This window comes from Pseudophryne corroboree, chromosome 3, assembly GCF_028390025.1.
Source record: "Pseudophryne corroboree isolate aPseCor3 chromosome 3, aPseCor3.hap2, whole genome shotgun sequence".
Lineage (NCBI taxonomy): Eukaryota > Metazoa > Chordata > Amphibia > Anura > Myobatrachidae > Pseudophryne > Pseudophryne corroboree.
In genome coordinates this window covers 590,695,081-590,719,777 of record NC_086446.1, presented here as the reverse complement: position 1 = coordinate 590,719,777, position 24,697 = coordinate 590,695,081, and positions in this window count along the sequence as shown.

Here is a 24,697-nt window from a genome sequence, read left to right as displayed (position 1 = left end):
TGCAACGATGGTAGAAAATCCCTTAATGAATTTCCGGTAGTAACTTGCAAATCCCAGGAATCTTTGTACCGCTTTCAAGGAGAGAGGCTGAGTCCAGTCCCGAATGGCAGTGAGTTTTTCCGGATCCATGCGAAGCTCCGTACCCGAGATGACATAACTGAGGAACGGAATTGAAGGGACCTCAAAGATACATTTGGAAATCTTGCCGTAGAGACAATTTCTTCGTAAGCGAAGAAGTACTTCTTTGACCTGTACTCTGTGCTCTGCAAGATTCTTAGAAAATATCAGAATGTCATCCAAGTACACCACTACGCTTTGGTATAACATATCTCGGTAGATTTCATTTACAAATCCCTGAAAAACGGCAGGGGCCTTGCTGAGGCCAAACGGCATTACCAGATATTCGTAATGCCCATCCCTGGTATTGAAGGCCGTCTTCCATTCGTCCCCCTGTCGGATACGTATCAGATTATAGGCTCCTCTTAAGTCGAGCTAAGTGAAGACGTGGGCTCCATGAACCCTATCAAAGACGATACTCAGGCGCCGGGGCTCTGTACGGCGTCTGCCTTTGAACATCCCGCCCTCTCCCGATTGGCGGAAGGGGCCGATGATATCACCCGCTCACCACGATCTCGTGGATGCTGGGCGCAATGGCGGCGCCCACACCCCAGTAACCCGCCGGAGGCAGCGCCAGCAAGACGCGACGACCCGGAGCCCACCGGGGGCGACGACCGCTGGAAGACCCAGCGCACCCGGAGTGGTAAGCGCGGCAGCCGCAGCGCCGCGAGTGTGACGGATTCTTTAATTTCCCATTTTCTATTGTTAACTGTCACTTTGCTAATTTTGTTGGTGCTTTAACAGCAGATTCCTTGAATCCGGTACATGACCCACACCTGTAGAGGCTCTGGGTATGATCAAGAGAGGATCAAAAAAGCAGTAGAGGTCGTTAGTGAGGTCCCAAGGGAAGAGCTTTTGGTACAGAGGAAACATAAAGAAAAATCCCTGAAGTCCAATGACCATGAGTGGGCTTTTATCACCACATTTAATGTACACCACAAACAGGTAGAAAAATCCATTAACCGGCACTGGAATATTCTACAAAAAGACCCGATGATCGGATCTTTACTTCCAGATAAGCCCAAATACATTTATAGAAGGGCCCTCAACATAGGTACAAATCTTGTAAGAAGTGCATTACCTCCCATTAAACCAACAACTAGAATTACATCTAAGGGATTCTACAGGTGTGGGTCATGTACTGGATGCAAGGAAATTGCAGTTAAAAGCACCAACAAAATTAGCGAAGTGACAGTTAACAATAGAAAATGGGAAATTAAAAAATGTATAACATGCAACACAAAAAGTGTCATATATGCAGTGGAATGTACATGTGGTTTATTCTATATAGGTAGAACTTCGAGACCACTTAAAGTCAGAATTGGGGAGCATCTCAGAAATATACGCAAAGGCGTTGAAAATCATGCCCTGTCGAATCATTGTAAAACGGCTCATAATTGTGCAACGAGTGCCAATAAACAATTTATAGGCATCCAATGGGTTAAAGGACATTGGAGGAAGAGAGATATAGCCACTCAACTGGCAAGAGCAGAAATCAAAAGAATGTATGAATTGGGCACTTTGCAACCTGGCGGCCTCAATTGTGACTTTGAAATAAAGTGGTTTTTGTAAGTTCTAAATAGCGAAGTAACATATATAAATGAATCTTTATTCACGGTGTTGGGATGAGATTGAAGTATGCACAGTTCCTGTCACAATGTGTTTTACTAATACCCGTTTTATTTCAATTGTTTCTCATGTAGATTGGCTTATAAACCATTTGGTTTTTATATACATATGACGATGGACTATTATGTCTAGAACACAGCACAGCTAAATATAAGGATGTAAATACTCCCCTGCTATTGGAGTTTCCATAGTAATGGAATGCCTGAATGACGAATAACCGTAACCGGATATGGTCCCAGCGCCAGTGGCGTAACTAGAGATTTTTCTCCCCCAAGCCAAAAAATTCTCTGGTGCCCCCCCCCCCCATAGTCGGCAGTAGCAAAGCGATGAATCTGTGCGCGCGCCCCAAAAAAGGGTCTTGCCCTTGCGGAAATGGCCGTGGCTCTGCATAAACGGGCATGGCATTGCAGGAAAAGACTACCTTATACCCCAGTTTTGCAACCTGCACGCCCTAGACGTTAGCCACCACAGGGAAAAAAATAATCCCGATTCATGCACTTTACATTATTTGTCATTTTTCCTCCTTATAGTAATGCCCAGTATACATTATGCCACATACTGCAATGGCCCTTAGACATTATGCCACACACCGTAATGCCTGTGACACATTATGACAGGAATCGCAATGCTCGTTATACATTATGCTACACACTGCAATGCCCCTGATACATCACAGCACATACAATGCCTATGACACATTATTACACATACCGTAATGTCCGTGATACATTATGCCACAACTGCAATGTCCGTGATACATTATGCCACACACTGCAATGACCCTGAGACATTATACCACATACCACAATGCCGTGATATAGTATACCACACACCGTAATGCCTGTGTCACATACCGCAATGCCCGTTATACCCTATGCCACACACCGCAATGCCCGTTATACATTATGCCACACACTGCAATGCCCCTGAGACATTATACCACATACCACAATGCCCGTGATATAGTATGCCACACAGCGTAATGCCTGTGACACATTATGACACACACCGCAATGTCCGTGATACATTATGCCACACACCGCAATGCCCCTTACACATTAAGTCCTACAGTAATTCTTCTAATTACTTTTAAATTACCTGCTCATTGCCAGGGGTTTCATGCTCTTGGTTCCATGCACGGTGCCAGGGGTTTTCATGCTCAGGGTGTCATGCTCGTTGCCAGGGGTTTGATGTGGTAGGTGTTATGCTTGTTGCCAGAGGTATCATGTGCTGGGTTTCAAGCTTGTTGCCAGGGGGTAAAATTAGTTGCCAGGGGTTTCATGCACTGGGTATCATGCTCGTTGCTAGGGGGTAATGCTTGTTGCCAGGGATTTCATGAGCTGGGTGTTGTGCTTGTAACCAGGGGGTTATGCTTGTTGCTAGGGCTGTGCTCCCAGTGCCACATATGCCCCCAGTGCCAGATATTCCCCCACAGTGCCAGGTACACATATGCCCCCAGTGCCAAATATGCCCCCCCCAGTGCTAGGTACACATATACCCCCCTGTGCCAAATATGCTCCCTCAGTACCAAACATGCTCCCCCAGTGCCAAATATGCCCCCCCAGTGCCAAACATGCCCTCCCCCAGTGCCAAATATGCCCATCCCCAGTGCCAAATATGCCCCCCTAGTGCTAAATATGCTCCCCCAGTGCCAAGTACCACCTTCCCGCCCCGGGCTCCCCCGCTGCTGTGCAATTCGAGAAGGAGGGACACGGAGTGCACAACGCGCGCCTCTCCTGTGTGTCCTGCTGCCGGAGAGGCAGGAGGGACACACATTTAACAGAAACGCTGCTGCCGCCGGAGACCATGGAGGGACACACAGGAGAGGCGAGCGCTGTGCCTTTCGTGTCCCTCCTTCCCAGCAGAAATCAGTGGCGGCTAGGGGCTGCGGGCCCCTAGTTACGCCGCTACCCAGTGCAAGGGATTACGGGACTCGTAGTTCTAACACTGTATAGAGATCCAAGCACGGGGACCAATTGGGAATGAAGGAGGGGGATTTAAGCAGCGTTCTGTGTTCAGGAAGTCATTCTCATTTAAGGCTGATCTTGAGAAAGACCCAAGGGAGGGTCGAAACGCGTGGATGCCAACCAGCTGATCCTTGGAAGCCGCCGGGTGGACATACCAGAGACGGAGCTGAATCACCACGTGGAGGAGTCCCGGAGATGCAGCCTGGGGGAGCCTTTCTCATATAATACACCTGCTCATTAAGAACTGTCCATTATCAGTTCTGCCTGGACACCGGTAATTTGCAACCTGTTCGGTTTATAGAGGATATCTTGCTGGATGTTGAATGCCGATTTGTTTTTATTATTGTATAATTTTATATGTTGTATTTGTGTCATATTAAATGTTTTAACAAGCTACACTATATATCTCCTTTCTCGTTTTCCCCGAGCCACACTGCTGTTTGTGTAAGGAAACAGAAGATCAGTATTAAAGAAGGGAACTACAGTGGTTTCCTAAGTATTACTTCAGCGCTGGTGATATCGATTTTTTCCTTCTTGGTGTGATATTGAGATTATGGTGGAGGTGGAGGAAAGCCTCAATTGAACTAATTGGTCTCACTAATTGCTTGTATATGTGCACATGGCCTCTAATCAACTTTTGACACATTTGATTGTTTCTATTCCTCACGATTAGAGTTGATACAGTGCTGCTAAAGATGTTCAACTATCGAGATTATAGAATGTCCCTCTTTGAAAATGCTTTAAAAAATGAGGGAGAATCGATTGTATTATTGGATGTTAGTCTTGAGAACATTATACGGAAATTAGAAAATCTTTTAAAAGAAAATAGTATGTGGTGGGAAATGGTGACCCTCAAAAAATACATCACACATAATCTGATACCTAAGGGTTTAATGATTAACAAAACCGCATCATTTTCCACTGCAAGAGAGAGCTTTAAAAAAGAGTGGGAATTAATATTGAAGGAATGTTCTTTTAGACTAATGAGCCTAATAGAAAAAGGGACATGGTAAAATTGGAAGAAGAAATGAATGCATGTAAAGAATCGACTAATCCCTTTATTGACTCTAATGCTTAGAGGTAATATGAAAAAAGAATTGAAAACAATATTAGTAGAAACGAAAAATTAATCATGGAACATAAAGTTAAAAAAAATTGAGAGATAAGAGTGCATTACAGTTGAATAATAAAGAACAAAGAGAGCTAAAAAAGGCCACTATGGAGGAAAGTGAGGGATCCCCTAAAGGTTTGGGTAAAAACACCCAAAAATAAAATGTGGTGGAGGGGAGAAAAAGAATAAAAAATAATAATTTTTTGGGGAACAATAATTATAGACAATGGTAACCCATAAAAAATCAGGATAAATACCAGGGATCATGGAGACAAAAATTTCACCCGACAGTACAGAGAAGGGAAACTAGATACCAACCTATTCCGCCCATATCTAAACAAGAACATTATGAGAGAAATGTTTACTATAGAAGAGATAGATCTGTAGATAGAAGGAGAGGAAATCAAAACAGAGAGGAGTTCAATGTTGACAAACCCGAGAAATAAATAAAACATAAACGCTATTGAGCCCTAGAAAATGAGGGGGGAAACATCCTCTCCATATGTTCCTTTTTTAGATCGGAGACGGGCGCATCTCCTGAGAAGGTGAGACGCCAAACGAAAAGGGGTAAGAGAGCAGGAAGGAAGTGTAAACTAAATAAAACATTAAAAAAAGGACTCGCAAAAGAAATAATAAATACATTCACATACCGCAGCCCCGGTAATGGAGGAGCCTTGTGGAAAAGTAAAGATCTTTAACTTAAGTTCATATTTGTTGAATAAAGATGAGATCTCCCTATTAGAAAAGCGTTTAAAGTACGCTCCTTCCAATAGTATCAAACATTTTGCTACCTTTAAAGATCTCTACAAATACATAAGAAAGTTAACTGTGAAAAAGTTATTTCTGAATAAAGAGGTTCCTAATAGTGATGTGAATGAAACTAATAGAAAACCTTTTAAACTCAAGTCAATCTTTTACCCGACATTTGTTAAAGGAAACTTTATAGAAACTTTTTTTAGTCTGATACATGAGGACGTCAAAAATATTGACAGCAAAAAGAAAAAATGTAACCTAACATTTAAAGAAAGAAAGGCACTAAAAGGATTAAGTGAACTAACAGAGATAATAGTTAAACCTACCGACAAAGGCGGAGGTGTGGTGGTCCATGACAAATCTATGTATGAAACAGAGGTGTACAGGCAATTAAAGGACAAAACCACGTATCAGAAATTAAGGGCAGATGCAACTGCAGGCATCATCTGTAAATTGTAGAATTTGGTAGAGAAGTACAGCAAATTGGAAGTCCTGGAGGAAAAGGAACAAAAATTCCTTCTCAGTAATGAACCGGACATCCCAGTATTTTATATCTTGCCAAAGATACATAAGAACCCCTGTAACCCCCCAGGGATGCCAATTGTGTCCGGCATAAACTCAATAACATCTATCTCTCTGAACTGATTGATTTTCATTTACAACCCCTGGTTATCACAAATCGGTCACATTTAAAAGACACCACATCTCTGCTGAATCTAATAAGAACCATAGAGTGGCAGGAAGGGTACATCATGGTGACGGCTGATGTACGATCACTTTACACCATTATTGACCACCAGGAGGGAGCAAAGGCAGTTTTCGAATATTTAAAATGAAGCAGTTTAAACAAAGGACTGCAAGAATTTATTACAGAGGCTGTCTTGTTTATTCTGACAAACAATTATTTTGTGTTCGAGGAAGATTTCTACATCCAGAAAACCGGGACCAGGTTCGCTCCTAGTTATGCTAACATCTTCATGGGACAGTAGGAAGATTCCCACATTTAGAACAACTGTCCCCTAGGAGCGAGCCTAGTGTCCTTGACCTGGTACATAGACGATGTGCTGTTTATATTGAGGGAGTCCTCCCTGGAAGAATTCTGCACGTATCTAAATGCTAATTCATCCAACATAGAGTTCACATTTACGAAGAGTAAAGAAATTGTGAACTTTCTGGATGTTACAATTTATATAGAAGATGGTATTCTTAACACGAGAACATTCACTAAACCTACACACTTATCAAGCTACATTAGGGCAGACAGTTGCCACCATCCTAATTGGTTGGGTTCAATTCCGGGTGGACAACTAAAAAGATTGAAACGTAACTGCACACAAGAAAAGGTATATAAATGCAATCTGAACAAATGTGTGAAAAGTTTGTAGACTGTGGGTATGATCAAGAGAGGATCAAAAAAGCAGTAGAGGTCATTAGTGAGGTCCCAAGGGAAGAGCTTTTGGTACAGAGGAAACATAAAGAAAAATCCCTGAAGTCCAATGACCATGAGTGGGCCTTTATAACCACATTTAATGTACACCACAAACAGGTAGAAAAATCCATTAACCGGCACTGGAATATTCTACAAAAAGACCCGATGATCGGATCTTTACTTCCAGATAAGCCCAAATACATTTATAGAAGGGCCCTCAACATAGGTACAAATCTTGTAAGAAGTGCATTACCTCCCATTAAACCAACAACTAGGATTACATCTAAGGGATTCTACAGGTATGGGTCATGTACTGGATGCAAGGAAATTGTGGTTAAAAGCACCAACAAAATTAGCGAAGTGACAGTTAACAATAGAAAATGGGAAATTAAAAAATGTATAACATGCAACACGAAAAGTGTCATATATGCAGTGGAATGTACATGTGGTTTATTTTATATAGGTAGAACTTCGAGACCACTTAAAGTCAGAATTGGGGAGCATCTCAGAAATATACGCAAAGGCGTTGAAAATCATGCCCTGTTGAATCATTGTGAAACGGCTCATAATTGTGCAACGAGTGCCATTAAACAATTTATAGGCATCCAATGGGTTAAAGGACACTGGAGGAAGAGAGATATAGCCACTCAACTGGCAAGAGCAGAAATGAAAAGAATGAATGAATTGGGCACTTTGCAACCTGGTGGCCTCAATTGTGACTTTGAAATAAAGTGGTTTTTGTAAGTTCTAAATAGCGAAGTAACATGTATAAATGAATCTCTATTCATGGTGTTGGGATTAGATTGACGTAAGCACATTTCCTGTCACGATGTGTTTTACCAATACCCGTTTTATTTCAATTGTTTCTCATGTAGATTGGATTATAAACCATTTCGTTTTTATATACATATGATGATGGACTATTATGTCTAGAACACAGCACAGCTAAATATAAGGACGTAAATACTCCCCTGCTATTGGAGTTTCCATAGTAATGGAACGCCTGAATAATGAATAATCGGACCGGATATGGTCCCAGCGCAAGGGACTCATAGTTCTAACACTGTATAGAGATCCAAGTGCAGGGACCAATCGGGAATGAAGGAGGGGGATTTAAGCAGCGTTCTGTGTTCAGGAAGTCATTCTCATTTAAGGCTGATCTTGAGAAAGACCCAAGGGAGGGTCGGAACGCGTGGATGCCAACCAGCTGATCCTTGGAAGCCACCGGGTGGACATACCAGAGAGACGGAGCTGTATTACCATGAGGAGGAGTCCCGGAGTTGCAGCCTGGGGGAGCCTTTCTCATATAATACACCTGCTCATTAAGAACTGTCCGTTGTCAGTTCTGCCTGGACACTGGTAATTTGCCACCCGTTCGGTTTATATAGGATATCTTGCTGGATGTTGAATGCCGATTTGTTTTTATTATTGTATAATTTTATATGTTGCATTTGTGTGATATTACATGTTTTAACAAGCTACACTATATATCTCCTTTCTCGTTTCCCCCCGAGCCACACTGCTGTTTGTGTAAAGGAACAGGAGATCAGTATCAAAGAAAGGAACTACAGTGGTTTCCTAAGTATTACTTCAGCGCTGGTGATATCGATTTTTTTCTTTTCCCTTCCTTGTCCACCTAATGACCCTATTAAACGTTTGACCATGTCAACCTTTTCCATGTCTCAGATATGGGGTTGACCTATTGACTGTTCAAATAATTAGGGTCAACCTAATGATACACACCCGTTTTAATATCTACAGATGTGTCAATTTTTACTGTGGCTTCTGTATCACCAAATAACCCTTCTCGGCACACCAGGTCCTGTGCAATTCAGCCTCTCCAAGCATCTTTTTCACTCAAAATCTTCTTCTTATTCACAAAGATAAAACTGGGTGATACAGAACTGCATTGACAGCGTATACTACTCACTACTGCGGTGTGCAACATTTGTACATTTGGTGTGATAGAGGGTGGGATGTACTAAAGCAAAAATGCGGTAAAACCCCTGAAAACGGGGGTTTTACTGCATTTTCAAATTTACTAAGACTCTACCGTCGCGTTTTCGCCGTCTAGGATATCACCATCTTTGGATGGCGATACCCTATAGAAGCCTATGGGCTTCTTATCGCTGACCGCTGCAACCCACCGACACCACCGCAGACGCCGACCCCCCTCCCCCTGGCTTACCTTCCTCCAGGCTGCCCTGGACCTGGAAGGTAATCTCCTCCTCCCCCTAGCAACGCAGCCGGAGGTCCTTCCAGCTGCAGGGGGGAGGAGGAGGTGCCGGGGGCAGCCTGCTGCTGCTTCCCGGCATCTAGCCAGTGTACAGATCCCGGGGAGATGACGGAGACCCCCGCAGACCACCTAACAGGTATCGCGGGGGGCCTCCATCACCGCATCGCGATATTGATCGCATATGTTAGTACATATGCAATCAACATCGCTGCGGTAAGCGGCGAGGGGCGGCCAGGGCCGGATTAACAATGGGGCGGATGGAGCTGCAGCTCCAGGCCCTCCACTGAAAATAGGCCCACAGCCTGCCATAGTTGAGAGGGCCATAATCACCGGCATTACAATGAGTCACTCTGACTCATTGTATGTTGCCGCCAGACAGTGCCTCGGCCCCCAGTCAGTAAATCCAGGCCGGAGCAGGAGGAGTGGCCGCTCTCATCTCGAGCGTCTCCTCCCCAGAGAATATTGATCTGCCTAGCTAGTGGGGAGGAGGAGCCGCTTTCCCCTCTACTCCAGCTCCTCCCCCCTAGACTTGGTGCTGCTGATGAGGACGGTCTGGCCGGAGGGTGAGGAGGGGCACCGCAACGTAACAGCTGCACCACCACCGCATTCACACCAGTTGCCTGCTCCACACACTGCATTGGTCGGACTCCCACCGCCTGCACCGCACACCACGCTAGCCGCAACACCTCCCTCCCACAGCCGCCTCCCACACCGCTTGCCGCCACCCCTGCCCCCCAGCCGCATCCCGTACCGCACACCGTGCTGGACTGCCACCAGTCTTTCCGGCCACCTTCCACACCGGCCACCTTCCACACCGCACACCGCGCTGGCTACCACCAGTCTTTCCCAGCCACCTTCCACACCGCGCTGGCCGCCACCAGTCGATCCCAGCCACCTTCCACACTGCACACCGCGCTGGCGGCCACCAGTCGTTCCCGGCCACCTTCCACACCGCACACCGCGCTGGCCGCCACCAGTCCTTCCTAGCCACCTTCCACACCGCACACCGCGCTGGCCGCCACCAGTTCTTCCTAGCCACCTTCCACACCGCGCTGGCCGCCACAAGTGCTTTCCGGCCACCTTCCACCCTGCTACCCGCCTCCGGCACCACACACCGTGCTGCCCATTTTTTTGTGGGGGGGTTTAAACAAAAAGCTTGCCATGATTTCCTGTGGGCTGGCTAGAGATGGGGCTACGGAAAGGATTTTTTTCTGGGTCTGCCCTATATTGATGTACTGCCTGGAGGGGACTGGTTACAAGAGCAGTGCCAGTGTTCCGCCACTTACTGGAGCTCCTCGCTTTTACACCCTGCCTAATGAGGTAAAAACAATATTATATGTCTGTTACATATTACACAACTGTTATTCTCTGGTGCTCATGTTATTTTGTATATCTATTTTATCCTGTTTTCATTCTCATTCCTCCAACCTCTCCCTGTTAATCCCCCTGTGCTGCTTTTGTCGCCCCGTTATTCCTCCTGTATCCCTCTTGTCTTCCCCCGTTATTCCCCCTGTGTTCCTCTTGTCTCCCCCCATCATTCCCCCTGTGTTCCTCTTGTCTCCCCTCGTCATTCCCCCTGTGTTCCTCTTGTCTCCCCTCGTCATTCCCCCTGTGTTCCTCTTGTCTCCCCTCGTCATTCCCCCTGTGTTCCTCTTGTCTCCCCCATCATTCCCCCTGTGTTCCACTTGTCTCCCCTCGTCATTCTCCGTGTGTTCCTCTTGTCTCCCCCCATTATTCCCCCTGTGTTCCTCTTGTCTCCCCCCATTATTCCCCCTGTGTTCCTCTTGTCTCCCCCCGTTATTCCCCCCGTGTTCCTCTTGTCTCCCCCCGTCATTCCCCCTGTGTTCCTCTTGTCTCCCTCGTTATTCCTCCTGTATCCCCCTGTTATTCCCCCTGTGTTCCTCTTGTCCCCCCCGTCATTCCCCCTGTGTTCCTCTTGTCGCCCCCCGTCATTCCCCCTGTGTTCCTCTTGTATCCCCCCGTCATTCCCCCTGTGTTCCTCTTGTATCCCCCCGTCATTCCTCCTGTGTTCGCTTGTCTCCCCTCGTCATTCCCCCTGTGTTCCTCTTGTCTCCCACTGTTATTCCCCCTGTGTTCCTCTTGTCTACCCCCATCATTCCCCTTGTATTCCTCTTGTCTCCCTCATTATTCCTCCTGTGTTCCTCTTGTCTCCCCCCGTCATTCCCCCTGTGTTCCTCTTGTCCCCCCGTCATTCCCCCTGCGTTCCTCTTGTCCCCCCCGTCATTCCCCCTGTGTTCCTCTTGTCTCCCCCGTCATTCCCCCTGTGTTCCTCTTGTCTCCCCCCGTTATTCCCCCTGTGTTCCTCTTGTCTCCCCCGTCATTCCCTCTGTGTTCCTCTTGTCTCCCCCCGTTATTCCCCGTGTTCCTCTTGTCTACCCGTTATTCCCCCTGTGTTCCTCTTGTCTCCCCCTGTTATGCCCCGTGTTCCTCTTGTCTCCCCCCATTTTTCCCCGTGTTCCTCTTGTCTACCCCTGTTATTCCCCCTGTGTTCCTCTTGTCTCCCCCGTCATAGCTGTGCCTCCTTTAGTAGTGCCCCCTGTAGTAGTGTCCCCAGTAGCTGTGCCCCCAGTTGATTTGTGCCCCTTGTAGTTGTGCCCCCTGTAGATTTTCCCCCAGTAGTTGTGCCCCCTGTAGCAGTGCCCCCTGTAGTAGTGCCCCCAGTAGCTGTGGGGTGTGGTTCATCAAATCGACAGTGTCTAGGTCGACAATGTTTAGGTCGACCACTATTGGTCGACAGTCACTAGGTTGACATGGATGGAAGGTCGACAGGGTTTCTAGGTCGACATGTGCTAGGTCGACAGGTCTAAAGGTCGACATGAGGATTTTTTTTTGTGTGTCGCTTCCTTTGTAGAGTGACCGGGATCCCAAATTAGTGCACCGCGTCCCCTCGCATGGCTCGCTTCGCTCGCCATGCTTCGGGCATGGTGCCTTCGCTCCGCTACCGCTTCGCTCGGCACACTTTACCATTCCAATCGTAGTCCACGTGGATCGTTAAGTATGAAAAAATTCAAAAAAAGAAAAAAATGTGAAAAACTCATGTCGACATTTAGACCTGTCGACCTAGCACATGTCGACCTAGAAACCCTGTCGACCTTCCATCCATGTCGACCTAGTGACTGTCGACCTAGACACTGTCGATCTTCAGACCGGATCCCGTAGCTGTGCCCCTTGTAGCTGTGCCCCCAGTTCATTTGCCCCCAGTAGCTGTTACCCCTGTAGCAGTGCCCCTTGTAGTAGTACCCCTCAGTATGTGCCCCCTGTAGATTTGCTCCCAGTAGCTGTGCCCCTTGTAGCTGTGTCCCCTGTAGTAGTGGCCCCAGTAGCAGTGTCCACTGTAGCTGTGCCCCCAGTATGTGCCCCCTGTAGAAGCATCGCTTTGAAACCCTAAAAAATCAAACAAACAAAAACCAATACTTACCAGCCTCGCTCCTGCTTCCGGACCGCTGCTGCCGCTGCTGTCTCCTGGTACCAGCTCCGCTCTATGGGAGAGACGTCATGACGTCTCTCCCATAGCAGTGCCGCATTGACACTAGGGGTCAATTTTGACCTCTAGCGTCAGTCAGCGACGCCTGCGGCAGCGGGCGCCCACTGCAGCTGGGGGCTGGGTAACGGGGAGGGAGGGTGCATTAGTAGCTCTTGCCACGGCGGCGGTGGAGCACTCGGGGTAGCGGCATCCTGGGCAAAAAGCCTGCTTGCCCGTGACAAGAGCCGCTACTGGTTCCTCTTCCACTGACGCCTATACAGACTAGGAGGGGGGCACACTGATGCCTATACAGACTAGGAGGGGGGAACACTGATGCACATACAGAGCAGGAGGGAGGCACACTGACGCATATACAGACTAGGAGGGGGGCACACTGACACTTATACAGACTAGGAGGGGCACACTGATGCCTATACAGGCTAGGAGGGGAGGGGAGCATACTGGTGCCTATACAGGCTAGGAGTGGAGGGTGGGCACACTAATACACATACAGACAAGGATGGGAGGGGGGCACACTGACACCTATACAGACTAGGAGAGGGGCACACTGACACCTATACAGACAAAGAGGGAAGGGGGCACACTGACGCATATACAGACTAGGAGGGGGCACACTGACACATATACAGACTAGAAGGGGGCACACTGACGCATATATAGACTAGGAAGGGAGGGGGCACATTAATTAATGTACTTTGAAGGACACACTCCTTTTCAGTGGCCATGCCCCCTTTTTAAACAGTAATCCCATTTCATTTGCCATACCCTTACTTCAAAATTCCCACTTCCATGAGCACTGTATGTTTGTATGGGTCTGTTGTTCAACTCCTTAAATGGTTGAAGGTAGGCACTAGCTATGACCTCCATGGAGATAGCCACACCTATGGAAAAAGCCACACCCCCTATTTATACCACCCTCATCGCAGCGCTTGTCATACCTCCTGCCAAGGCACCCAATAGGCCCTTCATACATTTCAGCTCCAGGCCCATGTGGACCTTAATCTGGCACTGGGGGCGGCGATGTATCTTAACACATCCCGCCCTGAGTCTAAAACTCTGTAAAACAGCTCTCATGTGGCTTTTCCTCATGCCAAATTCCTTTGTGCTTCATCTGCGACTTTGTACATTTGTAAAATCTATTCCTATGTGGTTAAAGTTGCAGCCTAGCGTCTCTGACATACTGTGTGCGTCTTTTTGCCACATCTGCGATGCAACTAAGATGCAAAATTGAAGGAAAAATATAGTCCACTACTTCCCTCAGAGTGGCTCACTTGAGCCCATATGGGTGTCTTGTGCTGCAAGATGCCCTGTGTATGAGAACACATCTGTACAAGGCAATGGGGTATACACAACTTGACTAGGGTAACAGGTAGGCTATAGTGATTCTGCTATCAGTTAAGTGGTGCTGAACAGAATCAACCAGAACACTCTTGCTGTACCTCATGTATGGGATTTTGCAACTGTTCCACCTCAGTTGAAAACAAAAAGTTGAGGTGGGGGAGCAAACATTGTACTGCAGGAAACCAGAGAATAGTCCTCTTAGGTGTCAACAGTGCAAGCTAAGGGTAGTACAATTAGGTGCAACCCTTCATGGCGCCAGTATAACTATCTCTACTTGGGCTTCTCCAACAAGGTAAAATATGAAGGAATATACTAAAATAGTTATGAGTACAAATGCTGCTTACTGTAGTTGGCTCCCCAGATATTAATCAAGCATCTTTTCGAGACGATGAAATAAACTGTTTGGATTTCTCTACACTGGTGTTAGCATTTGCCAGCATTGGTGCACCACGTTTTGGGCACAATGTTGCCATTAGCTCAGATGGCAAAAGTGCAAATTGATATTAAGTAACTGCATTATACAGCCACTAGGGGGGTATTCAATTCAAGTCAGAACTGCCGTCTTGTCAGAAAGACGGCAATTTTTGTACTTTTTTTAGGTCGGATAGTGTTTCAACCTATTCAAATTGGCTGCCGTTTTTCCGATAGGTCGGCAATTCCGACTTGTCAGAAAACACATGGATCGGCAGATCAGCAGCAGATCCACATGTTTTGTCAGATTCGCAGCCAAATCTGACAGGATTTAGCCCCGTTTCCGACAATGTCAATCCGACTTTAAAAAAGGTTGGATTGGCATTGTTGGGAATGGCCAAATCCTGTCGAATTTGGCTGGTAATTGAAACTCAAATGTCGGATCCTTTCCGTCGGAAAGGATCCGACATCAATTGAATACACCCCTAAGTGTACATTCACTTAATCCAAAAATCTTCTCAATATTTTTAATAGCTTTGTTAAAAGCATATATTTTGTCTATATTAAATATATTCAGTTGTCTTTGAAACTTTTAAAACTGTTTAGGAATAGCTTTATTCTGTTTGGTTATAATTATCCATTTTGCAGGGTTGTATTCCACCTGTTCAATGCAATGGTAGATTCAGAGCAGTGTACTTCTAACAGCAGATGACATGATAGTTGCACTCGGTTTCTGAGATAGAACTTTCTTAATAACAACACTATTATCCACAGTTACACAGCCTGTTGTCAATAACACAGCCTTTTACCAATGTGGAAGCACAACATTCTCACTGAGTAGATCTACTGTTGTACTAGTATGCCCAGTATGCAGAGAGGGGCCAGAAAAACTGTGGAGAGAGATTTTAAAAAATGTCAACAGGGAGGGGAAAATGTTCCTCTTTATGAGTGGAGTTGTGTGAGTGCATGCTCTGAGATACAGCTATAAGATTTAAGATGCCATTGTTAGAGCCTGAGTTGTAGCCCTCAATATGGTGACCAGTGGCGTCAACGGGTGTGGTGACACCTGGTACACACTCTGCACTACTCCCCCTCGCACAAGAGGAGCGGATGCCTGAAAAGAGGATGTGACCTAACAAAAGGGGGCATGGCCTCATGGTGATCTCCGTTCCGTCACTCCGGGGGTGAAATGTCCAGCATCCCTGGAGATGCTGGCTGCCCCCAGAGACTGGGCTATATGTGTGTCGGCTCTTCATGTATAACAGGAGTCGAGTGCTGCAGGAGAATATCACACTGCAGTACCCAGCTCCTGTCACTGCAGAAGAGTGGGCACTTTGGTGTCGCCCCATCCGAGGGTAACTCCCGGGTGCGGGTTGCACCCTCCCACACCCGGCTTGTGATGCCACTGATGGTGACCCTCCTAGCTGGAACCAGGGGTGTATCTAGGGGTCTGAGCGCCCCTGGCAAAGTAGGGAACTGGCGCCCCCCGCCTCCCCCACCCAGGGACACAGCGGGAGAATAACAGGGAGGGTGCGGGTAGGGATAATGAGATGGAGGGCTTACAGGGAGGCTGAGGTCAGGGACACTACGGGGCAAGTACAGGGAGGGTGTGGGCAGGGACACTGAGGGGGATTTACAGGAGTGTGCGGGCAGGGACACTGAGGAGGAATTACGGGGAGGGTACAGGCAGGGACACTGAGGTGGAATTACAGGAGGGTGTGGGCAGGGACACTGAAGGGGGAGTGACAGGAAGACGGAGGTCAGGGACACTAAGGCAAATTACAGGGTGGGTTTGGGTAGCCAAAATGAGAGGGAGGGGCTACAGGGAGGCTGAGGTCAAGGACACTGAGGGGCAATTACAGAGAGGGTGCGGGAAGGGACACTGAGGAGGAATTACAAGGAGGGTGCGGGAAGGGACACGGAGATAGAATTATGGGGAGGGTGCAGGCAGGGACACTGAGGAGCAATGCCGTAACTAGACATTTTAGCGCTGTGTGCAAGAAACAGCCTCAGCGCCCCCCCAACCACCATATTTAAAATAGGACCAGTGCACACTGTAGGTGTGCGCCAAAACTATAGGGGTGTGTCTTTATGTGTTAGGGGCATGGCAACAAAATAATCCAAATTCATATTACGCTGCACAGTGTCCTCCATTAATCAAATGATGCCACTTACACACATTACGCCAGGTAGAGCCCCTATTACATAATACGGCAGGCAGAGCTCCCTTTTACACGTTACAGCAAGCAGAGCTCCCGTTTACACATTACGCAGACAGAGCTCCCTTTTACACGTTACAGCAGGCAGAGCTCCCTTTTACACATTACATGCGGTTCTCTGTCCTCAGTGCCAATGTACTGTGGGCCGAGAACACTCGGCACACACCTAGCTACGGCCCTGTACAAAAATCATGAGAACTTGGAGGTAGGCAATGTCTGCTCTCCAGCTATGGTGGAACCACAAGTCCAAGCATGCTCTATCATGTAATGGCTGTCAGGGCCCAGGCACTTCTCTCCTCTCCTCTCACTTTCTAAGGGCTGGCATGAAGAGTCCCTACCACTTGCTGCTGTTCTGCTCACCCAGTTGTAGTTGTGTGGCTGCTGCATGATCCTGATCTCTTGGGACACTGTCAATCCGTTGCCCGGAGACCAGGCCGCTCACTGACAAGCACAGGCTGGGGCAGAGGGGCTGCTTAGGTGCAGTCCAGGAGCTCGCTGGCCGCTCACTGTCGCTGTGTGTGGTTGTAGATTTAGAGATTTTCAGCCGGCATGTCTCCTGGGAGTACAGGTCTACAGGAGTGCAGAAGATCGTCACTGTAACCTCCAGGCAGGAGGGGGAGGACATGACTGCCGGGTTGCCGTTGTATGCACTGCATTGTAACTCTGGCAGGAGCGGGTGCGCGGTGAGGGGAGGATCGGGCACTACAGCAACCGCCAGCTCACTTTAACCTATGGTGGTGGTGGCAGCGGCGGAGGGGATTGGGCAGTATTGCCAATGCTCATTATAACCTCTGGTGGATGGAGTGGCAAGTGGTCTGGCTGTACTGTAAGCTCATGTTTCCGAGGGTGGGGGCAGGGCTTTAATTACCGCAGGCTCACATTGCATTGCGGAACTACGGGTGTTACCAGTGGTACTGTGCCCATAGTGCATGTGCGTTGTGTGCCAGGTACCGCTGGCACACACCTAGTTACAGCCCTGCTGAGGAGGAATTATGAGGAGGGTGGGGGCAGGGACACTGAGCTGGAATTACGGGGAGGGTGCCAGCAGGGACACTGAGGAGGAATTACGGTTAGGGTGCTGGTAGGGACACAGAGGGAATGAGGGTGTGAGCAGGGATACTGAGAGGGAATTACAGGAGTGTATGGGCAGGGTCACTGAGAGGGAATTACAGGAGTGTATGGGCAGAGTCACTGAGGCGGCAGTTACAGGGATGGTGCGGGCAGGGACACTAAGGGGGAATTACAAGGAGGGTTTGGACAGGGGCACTGAGGGGATATATGCACACATACATATAGTTAAAAACCCCTCTCTAGCTGTGATTGCAATACATACAATAAGGTGTGCTGGGACTTGTAGTCTCAACATAGCTGGACAGGCAGTCACTGGTCTAGATACCTCTCCATAAAGAGCTCTTTGTAAGCTGTGATCCAGGCTGCCAGGATAGACCATGCAGTGCAGCTACGGTACCGCAGAAAATGTACAGGTATGCTCATACTGCACTGCTGACTTGTGCTGATTGTAGTGGCTGGTGTTTAGTGACAGACCGCGTGGGACCAATGAGAAGGGGAGCGGATGAGGAAGAGGAGGTGCCTCGCCCCTCCCCATACCAGGAAGTGCCCCGCTCCCTGGCTATATTCACCATCATTGTGACTGTAGTCACAGAGAGTGTCAGAGTGTAATACGCTTCTGAGAGTCCGGCAGTGGATGAACACTGCTAAGGGATGTACTCAGTGAGAACTGCTATGTCATTCTACCCCCTGGCGCGGTTGGCACTGCCAGGCGGTGCCCCCCTCTTGGCCGGCGCCCCTGGCAAGTGCCATCCTGGCCAATAGGAAGATACACCCCTGGCTGGAACTTTTGGAGTATATTGGTGTGATGAGAGGCAATGAAGTGTGAGACAGCCACTGTCCCACAAAGTGAAAGTTAACTTTTATGCCAAAAGAGAATAGAAAAAAAAGTCTGTTTGTTACATCCTATATAGCAAAATAAATGACCTATGCGGATATTAAACAAAAACAGTTGTCATCTTTTATCCTTACTACAGAAAATCTGCATGTGTTTCTAGCAAAATGACAGTAGAGATATTGGTCCATGGCCCTCATTCCGAGTTGATCGGTCGCAAGGCGAATTTAGCAGAGTTACACACGCTAAGCCGCCGCCTACTGGGAGTGTATCTTAGCATATTAAAATTGCGACCGATGTATTCGCAATATTGCGATCACAAACTACTTAGCAGTTTTAGAGTAGCTCCTGACTTACTCTGCCTGTGCGATCAGTTCAGTGCTTGTCGTTCCTGGTTTGACGTCACAAACACACCCAGCGTTCGCCCAACCACTCCCCCGTTTCTCCGGCCACTCCTGCGTTTTTTCCGGAAACGGTAGCGTTTTCATCCACACGCCCATAAAACGCTGTGTTTCCGCCCAGTAACACCCATTTCCTGTCAATCACATTACGTTCGCCGGAGCGATGAGAAAGCCGTGAGTAAAAATACTTTCTTCATAGCAAAGATACTTGGCGCAGTCGCAGTGCGAATATTGCGCATGCGCACTAAGCGGAATTTCACTGCGATGCGATGAAAAATACCGAGCGAACGACTCGGAATGAGGGCCCATATTCTGAGCAAAATGTTTAAACTTGCAACCCAACATCAAAGATCCTCATTTTTTCAAGTCCTATTCTAACTTCAATGTTTCAAAGAACACAGCAATTTTATTAACATCACATGCACTCAACATTCAGGCAAAGCTGGCTTTTATGTCAAGAGGAACACTGCATGTGTATCTCAGCGACTATACTGGAGTGTAAAATTGGAATATGTAAATAGATAAACTGGCACCCATTCATTTGAAGATTGGTTACTGGATATTCTTATTCCTGCTGTAGATGCACTACTTGTATGTTGCTGATGCTGGGCATAATTCAGGTTGGAAGTGCAGTGTGCGATGCAACCGGAATTTTTGAGAAAAAGATGCGGGTGCATGTGCAGCGCCCGTCCTGTGCATGCGCCTACATTTTCTGTAGGGGGGCCGCAGAAAATGCAATCACCTCTGCCTGCGCCGGCAGGAGGCTTCCTCTACTTCTTCTTGATGAACGGGGGGAGGCTCCGGTCAGCATGCTGGGCGGCCTTGACCAGCGATGGGCGGCCCTCAGCATACACTCCAAATAGCAGAATTTGCTATCCTTACTGAATTAGGCCCATTATCTTGAATGCCCAGGATCACCTGCTTTCTGTTGTAATGGAAAAGAATGCCCCACCTTTTTTCCCCCCAGACAAACAGGGGTTTCATCACTTTGAGGCAACACTATGCAAACCCAATACCCATCAAAAGTTTTAGAACACATCAGTAATTTACAGTTTTTATTGAAATTAAATCTATTCAAGTCCATGTGAAAAACCTGAAATAGTACAAAAGTAAGCAGCAAAAACTGAAAAATAAAGTGCATTTTAGCATTATTAAAAATCTATTTTTTTTAAAAAAACTCAAAGCTTGTTAGCAACAATGAAATATAGTCTAGATTAGAGATGTGCACCGGAAATTTTTTGGGTTTTGTGTTTTGGTTTTGGATTCGGTTCCGTGGCCGTGTTTTGGATTCGGACACGTTTTGGCAAAACCTCCCTGAAATTTTTTTGTCGGATTCGGGTGTTTTTTTTCAAAACCCCCTCAAAAACAGCTTAAATTATAGAATTTGGAAGGTAATTTTGATCCTATAGTATTATTAACCTCAATAACCATAATTTCCACTCATTTCCAGTCTATTCTGAACACCTCACACCTCACAATACTATTTTTAGTCCTAAAATTTGCACCGAGGTCGCTGGATGACTAAGCAAAGCGACCCAAGAGGGCGGCACAAACACCTGGCCCATCTAGGAGTGGCACTGCAGGATGGCGCTTAAATAAATTGGCCCCAAACAGCACATGATGCAAAGAAAAGAGAAAAAGAGGTGCACTGTGGTCGCTGGACGGCTAAGCTAAGCGACACAAACACCTCAATATCACAGGAATTATTTGTTCTAATCAATGGTATTATTAGTCCAAATCACTAGAAGAAAATGACAAAATCACAGGAATTATTTGTTCTAATCAATGGTATTATTGGTCCAAATCACTGGAAGAAAATGACAAAATCACTGGAATCATTTGGAAAGATCACTGTAATTAATAATTAATTATAAATCACTGATATTAACTGGTAAAATCTCGCTATCGCCTGCCTAGTGAAGTGGAACCTAGATGGCATTTGGTACAGGGACATACTACCTCAAGAAATTCTCTAAGTCCCAGTGAACTAACAGTGGATACCGGACACACGTCTAACACCAACACAGCTGCCAAGGCCTGAGTTATCTGCTTTGCAACAGGATGACTGCTGGGATATTTCATCTTCCTCGCAAAGGACTGTTGGAGTCAATTGCTTACTGGAAGTAGTAAAAGTGGTCTTCTGACTTCCCCTCTGGGATGATGATCGACCTCCAGCAGCAACTACAGCAGAGCCAGCAGCAGCAGGCGTTACACTGAAAGATCCATCGGAGGAATCCCAGTCAGGAGAGGACTCGTCAGACTTGCCAGTGACATGGCCTGCAGGACTATTGGCGTTCCTGTCTAAGGAGGAAAGTGACACTGAGGGAGTTGGTGGTGTGGTTTGCACTGGGAGCTTGGGTACAAGAGGAAGAAGGGATTTAGTTGTCAGTGGACTGCTTCCGCTGTCACCCAAAGTTTTAGAACTTGTCAATGACTTCTGATGAATGCGCTCCAGGTGACGTGTAAGGGAGGATGTTCCTAGGTGGTTTACGTCCTTACCCCTACTTATTACAGCTTGACAAAGGCAACACACGGCTTGACACCAGTTGTCCGCATTTCTGTTGAAATAATTCCACACCGAAGAGGTGATTTTTTGGGGTAATTTGACCAGGCATGTCAATGGCCTTATTCATCCATGGACAACAGGTGTCTCCCCGGGTGCCTAAATTAAACAAACCACCTCACCATCAGAATCCTCCTGGTCAATTTCCTCCTCAGCGCCAGCAACACCCATATCCTCATCCTGGTGTACTTCAACAGTGACTTCTTCAATTTGACTATCAGGAACTGGACTGTGGGTGATCCTTCCAGCACTTCCAGGGGGCGTACAAATGGTGGAAGGAGCCACCTCTTTACATCCAGTGTTGGGAAGGTCAGGCAACCGACACAATTGGACACTCCTTGGGGATTTGTGATTTAGAAGAATGCACAGTTCTTTGCTGTGCTTTTGCCATCTTAACTCTTTTCAGTTTTCTAGCAGGAGGATGAGTGCTTCCATCCTCATGTGAAGCTGAACCACTAGCCATGAACATAGGCCAGGGCCTCAGCCGTTCCTTGCCACTCCGTGTCGTAAATGGCATATTGGCAAGTTTACGCTTCTCCTCAGACGCTTTTAATTTAGATTTTTGGGTCATTTTACTGAACTTTAGTTTTTTGGATTTTACATGCTCTCTACTATGACATTGGGCATCGGCCTTGGCAGACGACGTTGATGGCATTGAATCGTCTCTGCCATGACTAGTGGCAGCAGCTTCAGCACTAGGTGGAAGTGGATCTTGATGATTCCCTATTTCACCCTCCACATTTTTGTTCTCCATTTTTTAATGTGTGGAATTATATGCCAGTAATATTATTATATCAATAGCAATGGCCTACTGTACTGTACAACTATATACTGTTGGTCACCAAAATGCTGCACTGTACTACTATATATACTGCTCACAAAAATGCAGCACAGATATGGAATGGATACTTGCAGTGACACGGAGCTGCAAGATACAGCAATGGCCTACTGGACTGTACAATTATATACTGTTGGTCACCAAAATGCTGCACTGTACTACTATATATACTGCTCACAACAATGCAGCACAGCTATGGATACTTGCAGTGACATGGAGCTGCAAGATACAGCAATGGCCTACTGTACTGTACAACTATATACTGTTGGTCACCAAAATGCTGCACTGTACTACTATATATACTGCTCACAAAAATGCAGCACAGATAAGGAATGGATACTTGCAGTGACACAGAGCTGCAAGATACAGCAATGGCCTACTGTACTGTACAACTATATACTGTTGGTCACCAAAATGCTGCACTGTACTACTATATATACTGCTCACAACAATGCAGCACAGATATGGATACTTGCAATGACACGGAGCTGCAAGATACAGCAATGGCCTACTGTACTATACAACTATATACTGTTGGTCACCAAAATGCAGCACACTGAGCACAGATATTTGCAGCACACTGAGCACAGATATGGAGCTTTTCAGGCAGAGAATGTAGATATTTGCAGCACACTGAGCACAGATATTTGCAGCACACTGAGCACAGATATTTGCAGCACACTGAGCACAGATATGGAGCTTTTCAGGCAGAGAACGTAGATATTTGCAGCACACTGAGCACAGATATTTGAAGCACACTGAGCACAGATATTTGCAGCACACTGAGCACAGATATGGAGCTTTTCAGGCAGAGAACGTAGATATTTGCAGCACACTGAGCACAGATATTTGAAGCACACTGAGCACAGATATTTGCAGCACACTGAGCACCTATATGGAGCTTTTCAGGCAGAGAACGTAGCCACGTCCTCTCCGTTCAATCTCCAATGCACGAGTGAAAATGGCGGCGACGCGCGGCTCTTTATATAGAATACGAATACGGTCAGCCGCTTTCGGGTTAACCGAGCAAGGCGGGAATATCCGAGGCTGCCTCGGACCCATGTTTAATAGGTGAAGTTCGGGGGATTTCGGATCTCGATGCTCATCTCTAGTCTAGATTAAGCACTGCCATTCAGACTACTGAAGACTGGAAGACAGAGTAATCAAAATTAGGGATATCAAGCATTGTTTTTGTATGAGCAGGCAACAGGACAGAGGTGCTTTAAGAGTGGAGGAGGCCTGTGTGCAGTCGCTGATTGGGACCCCTTCTCTCCAGCTGTGCAGTAGACTCTTGCACTGGGCCCATGCCGCATTCCTCGGATTATCTCTATAGTGCATGCACGAATCACCGCAAAATAGCTGCGGTGTCCATTTTCTGAGTGATATTTGATGCACTGCAGCCAGCGCTGGGCCGATGGAGAGGGGAGTATAATTTAATTGGATGCAGTGTGTGTGGTGTGTTGGTCCTCATGGACCCAGGGGCCTATGTGCACTGTACACCTTGCACCCACTATAGATATGCCAATGCTAAAGGATGGTTCCCCATGTTTTGTTATTAAAAGCATTGCTCTTTTGGGGGGCATGGCCACGGCAGCGCGGGAGTAGGTGAGAGGTAGTTAAAGGCCTCTCCAGCAAAAAAGATCCTGCTTACCCATCCAAGGTTTCCGAGGCAGCAGAAAGCTTGTGACTGCGGGTACTTGGGCCGAGGACTATTGCTTCCCTGTCGCGAAGTGTGTAAGCCGGTTGGCAGTGGTGCGAGACCCTGTTCTGGGTTCCTTCCGGCTCAGTGGGCTGGTCACGTGGATGCAGCCCTGTGCCTCACGCTCAGGTGACCGGATGTGTCCTGCAGTGGTAAGTCATGAGTTGGAAGGCTCTGCAAGTTGGAAGTCCTGCTGCTCCCAGCTGCAGCTGTGACAGAGAGGAAAGCAAGCGACCTGCAGCTGGGAGGTAGCGGAGAGTGTACAGCTATGGGAGGATCGGCGGGCTGAACACGTGGATGCGGTCCCAGTCTCAGAACAGAGTTCCAGTTGTCTGGTGGATTGGAAGGATGAAGGGAGGAGGACCCTGTGGGTCATCGGCCTGGCTGCCCTCCCACCACAACTGTGAGAGGTCGGATGGCGGTGTAGTTCCATTGGTGGCTGGTTGGCCTTGGCTGGAGGGATAGGAGCAAATTAGATAAGCGGCTATGGAAGGACCCTGCTAGAAGAAGTGGATGGACAACAGCAATGCTCAGTAATGGAGGATAAGATCTAAGTCCACGTGAGTTTACCTGGC